At 40.5% G+C, this 13,223-nt stretch overlaps 1 long non-coding RNA gene across 1 annotated transcript in view; it reads right to left on the reverse strand.

Moving 5' to 3' along the window:
• The window catches only part of LOC114648463 (uncharacterized), a 41,415-nt gene extending 38,745 nt beyond the window's left edge, over nucleotides 1-2,670 (reverse strand). The window contains exon 1 of the long non-coding RNA XR_003715706.2: nucleotides 2,514-2,670. This is a non-coding gene — a long non-coding RNA (uncharacterized LOC114648463). The remainder of the gene's footprint in view (nucleotides 1-2,513) is intronic.
• Nucleotides 2,671-13,223: the final 10,553 nt, after the last annotated feature.

Here is a 13,223-nt window from a genome sequence, read left to right on the forward strand (position 1 = left end):
GGTGTAAACGTTAACATTTAACATTATACATAGTTATTGTCTGTTTTTCACCTGCATTATTATCATTCTTTAATTTAATATTATTTATTGTATGTTTTATTTTTGGGAAAATGGTTCCAAGGTTTTAAGAGAAAATAAGCAGGCAGGAATCAGAGAGGAAAGGTCCAATACTTCAATTGTTTACTTGTTCAAATATAGTATCAGTTACATACAATATAATAGTAATAAACATGCAGATATAGGAATTGTACTATTGACTTACAGTAATACCAAAAGACCCAGAGCCATCATCCTAGACCAGTAGACTGAGGGAGCCCGCGTGTCAGTCTCGTCAGAGGATCAACTCGTGAGCCTGGTCCAATACCGGGCGGTGTGCACGTTCCCCACGGTTGAGCTTCCAAAGAAACTGAGGGCGGAACCTTCCCTTATATACTAATTGAGTGTCCTTGCCCAAAACGGCTTACGTGTAAGCAGTGTATACAGAAGTGATCAGTTTCTGCACACCTCTTCCCACGGGACACTTATGTTTTATCTCTACTAAGCCTAAAACAACCCTTCTTAGAGACATCAAAACAACTTACAGAATAACATCTTGCATTAATTTAACCTTTTCCCTAAAACATTCTGAAACCCTTTATGAGAAACAAGTTTTTGCACATTCTTTCGCTATCATCCCAGACATTCCAATCTTTGTAGCTGGTTTTGCACTGAAGCGACCAACCCCCTCTTACTCCTTTATTTCATCCCTTCTCCTGTTACAGAGAAAACCTTTTTTATTACATTGTATCAGTATGCTGCTGCTGAAGAATGTGAATTTCCCATTGGGATTAATAAAGTATCTATCTATCTATCTATCTTTAACCAGTGCAATTTGCATATATATGAAGTGCAATTTGTATATTTTGTAAAGAACTTTTATTACTATTCGGTTTATTTTTTTCTCTCTTCTTGTCTTTTTAACTCTTATGCCTCACACTGAGTCGACTGCACCTTCAATTTTGTTGTTCCTTTGTAAAAGTGACAATGACAATAAAGATCTATCTATCTATCTATCTACTCCTTGTTCAGGCACTGGTTCCCCCTAAGATGGACAACAGCAACTTTCTTCTGACATGGCATCCATCAACTGCCATCTGACCTCTCCAACTCCTCCAAAATGCAGCTGCCCGACTTCTGTTCTCTGTTCCTCGTTTCACTCCTACTGCACTTCTACTTCAGTCCCTCTACTGGCATCCTGCTGCTGCAAGGTCCAGTTTAAAATTCTTAAGATTCTCTGAATGGTTCTGCTCTTCTATCTCTCCAGTTTTTAGTCTCTCCCATATGTTATTTCAAGAAGTCGCCATTCTGCCTCTGCCCGGCTGTCCTTTCTCTTTCCAGAAGTGCCAAGACTGGACAAAGCTTCCCTGTTCTTGCTCCCAAGCTGTGGAATGATTTGCCCTAATCTATTCCAACTCCACCCAATTTACTCATATTTAGGTGTCTTCAGAAAACGCACCTTGTCATTAAATATCTTAGAACTTTAGTGTCTATTCTAAATGATAGCTGCTGCTGTACTGACAAAGAATAGAAAACGGATTTTTGTTTTAGTCTAGTGTACAGCAGTTGCAAGAATAATCACATAGCAGTAGTACTACTACCTCATTCCTAAAATTTTTCCCTCTCTCTTTTCTGCTTTCAATGCTTGCACCTTGTTATCATTCTCGTTTGTATTATATACCCCGCTTTGTAAGTCGCCTTGGATAAATTCGTCCGCTAAATACATAATAAGGATGCGGGAAAATTTAGACATGAGCCGGGCAGAAACACCAACAACTACACTCGGTAGTAATGGAAGGTGCGAGATTTCATTTAATCGAGTGGACAAACGAAGCCCATTCACACGCCCTGCAGTGAAGATTAATGGCCTCTAACGGCTGCCGCGCCATTGCAGCTGCTTGGCACTGACAGATAGGAATCGCAGGTGCGGGTGACAGAAAGCAAAGCAAGACACAGATCAAGAAAAGCTGTTTCACACAACAACTGTACTTTTTGTACTATGACTGGGATTATTATGCAGACTTTATAAAACAACCACATTTTAGTATCATTATTACTTTAGGAAGAATTGTGTACTGTATGGAAAACAAACACAATAATAGAAGAACAGCCCCGCCCTAATGCGCAAGCCCGTGGGAGCCGCTCGACCCGGCAGGTTTCGGCTCAGAAATATATTGAAATAAATGTTGCATTACGTGTCAGTAAGGCATTGTGAAAGCTTTTCAAAATATATGATCACTTTCTTAAAGAAACAAATAAAATACTACTGGATTTTTTTCGTCACTTAGTATACTCGTACTCAAAACCCACCACAAAGCCTTCGAAACGTATAGCGATTCCATTTTTTCATTGAATTTTCGTTTCTCCGCGATATCGTTGCTTTGCACATACAGTTAATATATAAAAAAAACTACACTTAAAGCTACTGAGCAGCACGAGTTTCTTGAAACAATCACAAACCAAAGGGACAAACTTACTTTTTTTAACCCACTGTTGTTCACTCGAGGTACCTTGCACCACTCCACACACCACCATACTCTTCATTGCGAAGAAATATAAAGATGGAAACAAAAAAACGTGGAAAAAGTGTTAGAATTGAAGCCACGAAATTGACATCGCCGCCAGCCATCTTTGCGCGTGCGCAACACACTGGCTAGGACTTCTTTCTCTCACAGCGCATGCGCGACCGCATTGGTCAGATGTCTCTGCCCAGTCTGCGCCCCCTGCCCAACAGAAGTGGACGCAGTTCGGCAAGTATGGGGTTGACAGACAGAGCCGTGCTTTGAAAAACTGAAGGCGAGACAATTTTAGGCAAAGTAAGTATAAAGAAAACGCGAGGTAATCCCATCCCTTGCTCAGCACAACCAAGGAGGTACACACACTTTGCCTTTAGGATCGCTAAGTAAAAGTACATTTGGGAGCAAACTTACATATCTTCAGAAAATTCAAAAGCCCCTTGACAGCAGACATTAACGTATGTTTAATGTGTGGTTTCTCTTTGATATTAATTTTACCAACATTACATTGACATCTGGAGGTCTCACATCATAGGCGATCACATTCCCAGGGAAAAGTTCAAACCAATGTAATGCTTATGTTGTTTACATTGCTTTAAATGAGATTAACTGCGGGTATAAAGAGGGTTAAAAAGCAAGCATCTGAATCAAACAGATCACCCGCTGGGCACTTTTTTAGATGAGGAGTGGGGGGCTAAGCCAGTGGCAAAGTCAAAAATTGCAAACTGAGTTGGCCGTGAAACAATAGGGTGTGTAAGCAATAAGCCCATTTGTGGGGGGGCATGCAGTTTTCTGCCGCTAGTTTGCATGATGACCACCCAGATTCATGAGGATCAAAGTAGGATCCGAGGATGGAGGACCCCATTTAAGATTATGTTACAGAGGAGCTTTTCCTTTTGAATGGTGGGACTTTGGGTTCTGAATGGGGTTGCCCCAGAACTCCCTTCCTGCCCCCCAATGGCTACACCCCAGGGCTAAGCCGGACATTAATTTGAGTCCCCCTTTTAAAATTAAGTTTACAAAGACATAAAATATACAGTCAGTCCGTCTCCAACCTGCTATATCTTAACACAGGGGTCTGCTGGAGCCAATCCCAGCCAGCACAGGGCAGGAACAAACCCCAGGCAGGGCACCAGCCCACCACAGGGCACGCACACACACCAAGGACAATTTAGGATCGCCAATACACCTAACCTGCATGTCTTTGGACTGTGGGAGGAAACTGGAGCACCTGGAGGAAACCCATGCAGACACGGGGAGAACATGCAAACTCCATGCAGGGAGGACCTGGTAAGAGAACCCGGGTCTCCTAACTGCAAGACAGCAACACTACCACTGTGCCACTGTGCCGCCCTAGAATATACAATATACCATATATAAACAGTTGATCAGTTCGCTTGTTAAACACAGTAATATCACAGTTGTCTAAATGTATCTACACCTATAGTGAATTCATAAAGTATTCAGAGCCCTTCAGTTTTTAACTTTTTGTTATGTTGCAGCCTTGTGCTAAAATCATTTATATTCATTTTTCCCCAACATCACGCAACACTGAATACTCCAGAATAACAAAATGAAAACTGGATTTTAGACATTTTTGCAGATTTGTTAAACATAAAAAATGGAAATATTGTATTAAATATTCAGACCCTCTACTCAGTACTTAGTTGAAGCACATTTGACAGCATTTCCAGCCTGGAGTCTCCTGTGTCTGACATGACAAGCTTCACGCACCTGGATTTGGGGATTTTCTGCCATTTTTCTCTGCAGCTCCTGTTAGGTTTGAAGGAGGCCATCAGTGGCAACTATCCTCAGGTCTTTCCAGAGATGTTTGATTAGGTTCAAGTCCGGGCTATGGCTGGGCCACTCAAGGGCATTTCCAAAGATATTCCTAATCCACTCTTGTGTTGTCTTTTCTTTGTGCTTAGGGTCATTGTCCAATTTAAAGGTGAACCATTGGCCCAGTCTGAGGTCCAGAGAGCTCTGGAACAGGTTTTCATTAAGGATATCTCTGTACTTTGCTCTTTTCTGGTTTCCATCACCCATGTCTAGTCTCCCAGTCTCTGCTGCTAAAAAAACAACCCAGCATCATGATGCTGCTACCACCATTCTTCACCGTTGGAATGGTGTTGTGCTGGTGATGAGTGGTGTCTCGTTTCCCCCAGACATAGATAGATAGATAGATAGATAGATAGATAGATAGATAGATAGATAGATAGATAGATAGATAGATAGATAGATAGATAGATAGATACTTTATTAATCCCAATGGGAAATTCACAAAAAAGCAAAAAATAATGTCCAGGGAAGGAATCCACATAAAATAAAGTGGTAGGAGTGATCAATAAATAAAAATAGAAAAATAAAAGTAGAAAAGTACACATACATATACAGTCATACACGGAGCTGCTGAAAAGGCTGCCACTCACGGCGGCGCCGGATGCACTATATATACATGGCACTGTTCTTAGTTTCAATTGACCAGAGAATCTTGCTTCTCACAGTCTTAGATTCCTTTGCTTCCATGTGCCTTTTACTGAAGAGAGCCTTCGGTCTGGCCCCTCTTGATTTGCCAATTTTGTCTATCAGTCTACACTCAATAACTCATAATGGCAACATATAAATATGTTTTCAAAAACGTTTTCAAATGTGTTAAAAATTCAAAGCTAAAGTCTTTCATTCATAGAAGTATTCAGACCCTTAATTCAGTACGTTGTAGAAACCTTTTTGCAGCAATTACAGCTTTGAGTCTTCTTGAGTAAGTATCTACAAGCTTTGCACACCTGGATTTGGGCAGTTTATCCCATTCTTCCCGGCTGATCTACAGACACATACGGTATATGTGATGATTTTTCATTGAATAAATTATTGCAAAGTCATATTTTCAGTTTTGTTTTCAGTTGTGTCTCCTTTATCTATAGCTACCATTTAAAGAGAGATCAAATCATGTGATATGTCCACATATGACAAAAAAACAGAAACCATTTCATGGGGTGTACTTACTTTTTCACATAACTGTACCTTATCATAAGACAGCTTTTCTTCCAAATATTCCAGATGTCTGTTTGGTTATTTGAAGAGTCTAAATCGGTTCCTTCCTTCTTCAAGCGCTGCCTGAGTCTGAACCATTGCGACCCTGAACTGGATTAAGCAGATTTGAGAGTATTATGTTGTGTTAAATGCTAATTATGTTTAAATAGTCAGAATGAATCCTTTCCAGGTTGATAAAGCTTCATACATTTTTTATTAAGTTTGGTCAATGACTCACTTTAGCATGCTTAAATTAATTCTTTTGTAAAGAAAGGAGTGCACATCAATTCCCTTGTGTCGGTCTGAAACATGCATACTGATGACAGCTAGATGGCGCAGACTCACAGACAATTGCCACTGAACTTGACGCTATATTAGACTTGACTGCAGTGCTTCTTCACCCAGTTTCCATAGCAACTGCATAATCATCCTTTTTGTCTGATCTTTCATTGTCCTGCTAAATTAATCCATTTGACCTTCACAATGCAGGACAATGGCAAAAAAATAACACAAGAACAAAAAAAAAAGAAAAAGCTGTCTCAAATTTTGCCAAACCAAAGTGTACTATCCAGCTGATGGAAAGAAAATGTAGTGTTTTTTTGAAAAAAAAAACAGTATTATCTTAAATAGATTAATTAATTAAAGAAATAAAAGTGTTTTCTTGACAGTATTTCTTGATAGTCATCGTAAAAGGAAGCTCAAGAATGGTTGCAAAAATCTAGCAATTTATGCAAAAGATTTGGGCCTGCTACTCTACACTCCAAAGACAGTAGTTGAATACATTTTTTGGTAAACTGCAAATCATTTTGCAGATTGTTTTCTTGTTTAACTATTCTGACAAATTTAAGCTCGAATCATTCAGTTTGACATATGCCATAAATGACAAAACTATTTAATAAAGTAGTGTTCTGCAGTGGATATCAAGAGTCTATGCACCTTTAATGGAATTTCCAGCTTTGCTGATAGTGAGAAGTCAAACAAAATGACACCTTTTATTGGCTAACTAAAAAGATTACAATATGCAAGCTTTCCAGGCAACTCAGGCCTCTTCTTCAGGCAAAATATAATACAGAGACTCGAGTTCCCTGTGTTTATAAAGACACCAGGACAGATACAGCATTGAAAAATCTTTAAGTGAGACATCTTAGATGTAAAAAAATAATAGACCTCTCCAGACTAAGATTCATTTAGCCAGAGAGGAGAATAATGGATAGTCAAGATCTTTCGATGAGTTTAAAGTTTTAAAGTTTTTGATGAGTGTTCCATACAATGTGGATCTGTAGACAGGTGGGTCAGTCCGAGAGATGTAAACAATCTTCATATCTGGCCATAAAACTTTTATCTCTATTTACAGTATCTCACAAAAGTGAGTACACCCCTCACATTTTTGTAAATATTTTATTATATCTTTTCATGGGAAAACAATTTTGTGAATTTCCCCTTAATAAAGTATCTATCTATCTAACAACACTGAAGATATGACACTTTGATCCAAGGTAAAGTAGTCGGTGTACAGCTTGTATCACAGTGTAAATTTGCTGTCCCCTCAAAATAACTCAACACACAGCCATTAATGTCTAAACCGCTGGCAACAAAAGTGAGTACAACCCTAAGTGAAAAATGTTCAAATTGTGCCCAATTTGCCATTTTCCCTCCCCGGTGTCATGTGACTCGTTAGTGTTACAAGGTCTCAGGTGTGAATGGCGAGCAGGTGTGTTAAATTTGGTGTTATCGATCTCTCACACTATCTCATACTGGTCACTGGAAGTTCAACATGGCACCTCATGGCAAAGAACTCTCTGAGGATCTGAAAAAAAGAATTGTTGCTCTACATAAAGATGGCCTCGGCGATAAGAAGATTGCCAACACCCTGAAACTGAGCTGCAGCACGGTGACCATACAGCGGTTTAACAAGACAGGTTCCACTCAGAACAGGCCTTGCCACGGTTGACCAAAGAAGTTGAGTGCACGTGCTCAGCGTCATATCCAGAGGTTGTCTTTTAAACATAGACGTATGAGTGCTGCCAGCATTGCTGCAGAGGTTGAAGGGGTGGGGGGTCAGCCTGTCAGTGCTCAGACCATACGCCGCACACTACATCAAATTGGTCTGCATGGCTGTCATTCCGGAAGGAAGCCTCTTCTAAAGATGATGCACAAGAAAGCCCACAAACAGTTTGCTGAAGACAAGAAGACTAAGGACATGGATTACTGGAACCATGTCCTGTGGTCTGATGAGACCAAGATAAACTTATTTGGTTCAGATGGTGTCAAGCATGTGTGGCAGCAACTAGGTGAGGAGTACAAAGACCAGTGTGTCTTGCCTACAGTCAAGCATGGTGGTGGGAGTGTCATGGTTTGGGGCTGCATGAGTGCTGCCGGCACTGGGAAGCTACAGTTCATTGAGGGAACCATGAATGCCAACATGTACTGTGACATACTGAAGCAGAGCATGATCCCCTCCCTTCGGAAACTGGGCCACAGGGTGGTATTCCAACATGATAACGACCCCAAACACACCTCCAAGATGACCACTGCCTTGCTAAAGAAACTGAGGGTAAAGGTGCTGGACTGGCCAAGCATGTCTCCAGACCTAAACCCTATTGAGCATCTGTGGGGCATCCTCAAATGGAAGGTGGAGGAGCACAAGGTCTCTAACATCCACCAGCTCTGTGATGTCATCATGGAGGAGTGGAAGAGGATTCCAGTGGCAACCTGTGAAGCTCTAGTGAACTCCATGTCCAATAGAGTTAAGGCAGTACTGGTGGCCACACAAAATATTGACACTTTGGGCACAATTTGGACATTTTTTCACTTAGGGGTGTACTCACGTTTGTGTTGCCAGCGGTTTAGACATTAATGGCTGTGTGTTGAGTTATTTTGAAGGGACAGCAAATTTACACTGTTATACAAGCTGTACACGGACTACTTTAAATTGGATCAAAGTGTCATATCTTCAGTGTTGTCCCATGAAAACATATAATCAAATATTTTCAAAAATGTGAGGGGTGTACTCACTTTTGTGAGATACTGTAAACCATGTTGTAATGTGTTCAATTTTAGCATGAGTTTAATTTCACATTCTTTTTTCTCTTCCTGTGTTCTGAAGTTGCCCATAAGCACTGGGACTTTAAAGTCCTTCTCACAGTGTAAATGGCTGTTGAAGTGAGCTGTGATATTCTAGTTGACAGTGTGGTATAACTCCACGGTCTGTGTCATAAATGTGAGCACACATTTTACATCTGTTCTGTAGGCAGAGAGACGTGCCATTATCTGTCGGTTCACTCAGGGAGCTTTGGACAGTTAGTTGCTGCAGGTTTGGTGGTTGTCTGTATGCCAGGAGGGGTGGTTCTGGGAATACATTTTTCAGCGTTTCATCATTGTTTAGCATTGGCTGAAGTTCTTTTATAATTTTTCGAAGTGCTTCAAGATGTGGGTTATAGGTGACGACAAGGGGGATGTGGTTCTTGTTGTCTTTGTTTTTATATTCCAGAAGAAAGGAGGTAAACCTAATGAACTTCAGCCAATGCTAAACAATGACAATACATTTATGATACAGATTGTGCAGTTATACCACGCTGCCGACAAGAAAATCACATAAAGAGATCATTTTCCTGCAGACCATCTAATGTGGTGTACCTAATTCTCTTTATGAACCGTCCCAACACTACACTCTATGTGGGAGAAACTGAACAGACACTCCGCCAAAGTACGAACTTACACAGGTTCCACATTAAACATGGCAACAGAGATGTTGCTGTAGCAGCTGTAGCAGCTCAAATCAACAGACATGGACACTGTGAGAGGGACTTTAAAGTCCCAGTGCTTATGGGCAACTTCAAGACACAGCAGGAGAGAAAAGAATGGGAAGTTAAACTCATGCTAAAATGTAATACTTTACAACATGGTTTAAATAGAGATAAGAGTTTTATGGCATGATATGAAGATTGTTTGCATCTCTCGAACTGACCCAGACAACCTGACTACAGATCCACATTGTATGGAAAAAAAAAAACTAATAAAAGGTGTCATTTTGCTTGGCTTTTCTCCAGAAACAGAAACAAACTCATCAGGGGCAATCAGAAACTGATTACATCTTTGCCTGAAGAAGGGGCCTGAGTTGCCTCGAAAGCTTGCATATTGTAATCTTTTTAGTTAGCCAATAAAAGGTGTCATTCTACTTGACTTCTCACTATCAACAAAGCTGGAAATTCTGTTAAAGGTGCATAGACTCCTGATATCCATTGTAGAACACTACTTTATTAAATAGTTTTGACATTTATGGCATATGTCAGACTGAATGACTCAAACTTAATTTTGGCACAATAGCTTGACTTCTCATTCCATCCATAATGGCTAACACAGTACAATACCCTATACTATACCTTTGTTGATGTAAAGGCTGTAATCAAGACTAATCACATCACCCCAAATTGTTATGGCAAAGAAACAAACAGTTAATTTTTAAGACAAAAAAGTGATGTCATGTCCTTCTCATTCATGTTCAATCTACAGTGCCTAAAGAAAGTATCCTGGCTTTTTACACATTTTGTTATGTGGCATAATTAACAGGACATAAAAGAAATTAAATGAATAACAGTATTAAAGTTAAAAAAAAATGAACACAACAAGCATAAAAGGGGCATTTGAACCCCAGCTAGGGGCAGAAGTCTGGCTGAAACATAACATGTGCCAACCGTTCTACTTCTTTAGGAAATGAGGTCGCAAAGTTTTATTTTTGGTTTCTTCAGGCAAAACACATTTTTCTACAGCTACTTGCAAGATTTAATGTATCATTATATGATGAATGGCTTTAATGTTGCCTCCATTCTTCTCTGTTCAAAATGGTTTTAATATGCAGTTATTACCATGAATTTCAGTAGCTCCTTTAAAGCTGCAGTGCCTCTCAGATGAGTGGTCTCCTTGTCAGGTCATTTATGTTTGAGGACAGCAAAGTTCTTGTGGTGCCTTCTGTCTTTTACAGTGTTTTATGCTATTTGCCATTTTTGTCCATCATTCAAAGTGAAAGGTTTGGAAACTTAGAATCACAAAACTGAAATCATTCATTTCAGTAAGTATTTAGACCCTTTGCTGTGGTGAGGTGCATTCTGTTTGCTTTAGTTATCTTTTAGATGTGTCTAGAACTTAACTGGAGTCCACCTGTGGCAAGTTCTATTGATTGGACATTATTCTGAAAGGTACAGACCAGTGTATAGAAGATCCCACAATTCAGACCAAACGGTAGGACAAAAACCAAGCCATGAAGTCCAAGGAACTTAAACAGAGCTACCAGAAGTTCCCTGCTGCAATGGGAGTACCTGTCAGAAGCAATCCAGCAACACTCCATAAATCAGACATTTTTGGTAGAGTAGCGAGACAGAAGCAACTCTTGAGTAAAAGGCAAACAGCATTTAATGGACTCTGGTCTGATGAGACAAAAATGTAACTCTTTGGGAAGAATTTCCAAGCAATGTCTGGCAAACTCCAGGCACTGCTCATCACAACATGCCTAATACCATTCCTATGAAACTGATCAGAATTGAAGAAAGGATGTATGCAGCCAAATACAGAGTGGACCTTGAAGAAAACCTGCTCCAGCATGCACACAACCTCAGACTGAGGCGACTGTTCACCTTTGAGTATGACACTGGCCAGGAGCATACAGCCAAGACAACACTGGAGTGTTTTCAAGACAAGTCTCTGACTTGTCACTGAGTAGCCCTGCCAAAGCCCAAACTTAAACCCCAGAGAGCATCATTGGAGAGACCAGGAGGTGGCAGTTTACAGGCATTTTCCATCCAATCTAATGGACCTTGAGAGGATCTGCCAGGAAAAATGGGATAAACTGTCCAGATCCAGGTGTGCAAAGCTTGTGGTAAAAGCTTCAAAAGTTCAAAATATATTTTAAATCCTCCAAGAAAAGACCAAAATACACAAAGGTTCCCCACAACTTAGAGGAACCATGACAATCCAAATCAAAATCTTTATAATAACGATGCTTAAAAACATAATATGAAGGCAACAATGCAACACCAAAAAGGGTTTGTCTAACAAAGCAATTCACAGCATCAAATTAAGATCTGCAATCCAATAATCCAAATCCAAAAACAGAAGCAAAAAGTATAAGAATACTCACAAGAATAGCACTCTCTTCCTAACATCAATCAGTGAACCTCTAAAGGAACGGCACCCTAACCTCAAATATATAGGCCGAGGATGGCCCTTCAGGACCATTCCACCCATTAAGTGCAAGAAGCACGGGCTAACAGGACAAAATTCATAGAAACTCTGTAATAAATAAGTAGAACAATATAAACAAAATGTACAAAATGAATGAAAACGCTTAAGAAAAATGCATCAGAAATAACATAAAGGACAACAGAGATGAAAATCAACATAAGCACACCCTAGCTGAAACATAACATATGGAGTCAGTTTACAATGGCCGGTTGTTATTGATGTGGGCCTACAAAACTTAGGAAGGCCTGAATGCAAAACTAGGTCTAAAATCTTGTTATGTTCTGGAAGTTCCTCCAAACGAAATCCTAAAATGAGGCCTCCAAGGTTTGACTTTCGGTGACAACCCTAGCTTGCCTTTTGATGTACTATTTCCTGGCCCTCTGCATTAAAAAATGCACCATCTCACCTTGAGTCAGTATATGCATATCTTCTGTTCCTTTTCCTCAAAAATATACTGTCTCCCTTCAAGTCAGTAAAGTTGTATGCTACAGCATTATTTTGGACACCCATCCCCAATTCAGATGTCATAAGTTTCACGTTATCCATGGAATAATGGGACTGTTCCTATGAATACAAAAGACACAAACTAGTGGAACCTGTCTGGCTCCAAGAGTCATTGCTATAAACAAAAAATGAATAATCAACTTTTAAATGAACAGTTAATATTGGTGGAAATTTCAGAATCCTTGATCTAAAAAACCAAAACTATGTATAGATCATGCCTTAGGATGTTAAAAAGCTAGAGAACAATAAACAAAAATAACCAACATGACAACTGTAATCTTTACTATCCTCTTTAATAAAAGGATAAGTGTCTGCTGTTCCAAAAGACGGCACATCACAAACATTTTTAGTAATAAAATGCATTGCATTTGTTATTCCAACAGATGGCCCATCGTAAACATTAACACTGCTTTAATGAATCTCATACCAAATGGCATGTAAAAGAAACATGTTGTGGCAAGTGGCTGGGGGTGGCACCCAGCCGGGATGCCCAGAAGGACCAGAGGAGGGATTACGCCTCCTCCAGACCATGAGGGGGCAACTGCCCTGGTGGCTTTGGGGACCATGGGAACTGAGCTTGGAAGCTCAACCCTATAGGGGCCCATGGTCGCCACCAGGAGGCGCTCCGATGCCTGGAGAATCCTGGTCCTCAGCACTTCCACCACACCCAGAAGTGCTGGAGGGAAGACGACCAGGGACACCTGGAGTGCTTCCGGGTGTGCGGCCGGTACTTCCACCACACTGGGGAGTGCCGGCGGGAGGCACCTGGAGCACACCTGGGTGATTATAAAAGGGGCCGCCTCCCTCCATTCATTGGCTTGAGTTGGGAATAGAGAAGGACGGAGCTCGGGAGGAGAGGAAAGGAGGCGGCCTGAAGAGAGAGGCATCATTGTGTATAGA

This window comes from Erpetoichthys calabaricus, chromosome 1 (assembly GCF_900747795.2).
Source record: "Erpetoichthys calabaricus chromosome 1, fErpCal1.3, whole genome shotgun sequence".
Lineage (NCBI taxonomy): Eukaryota > Metazoa > Chordata > Cladistia > Polypteriformes > Polypteridae > Erpetoichthys > Erpetoichthys calabaricus.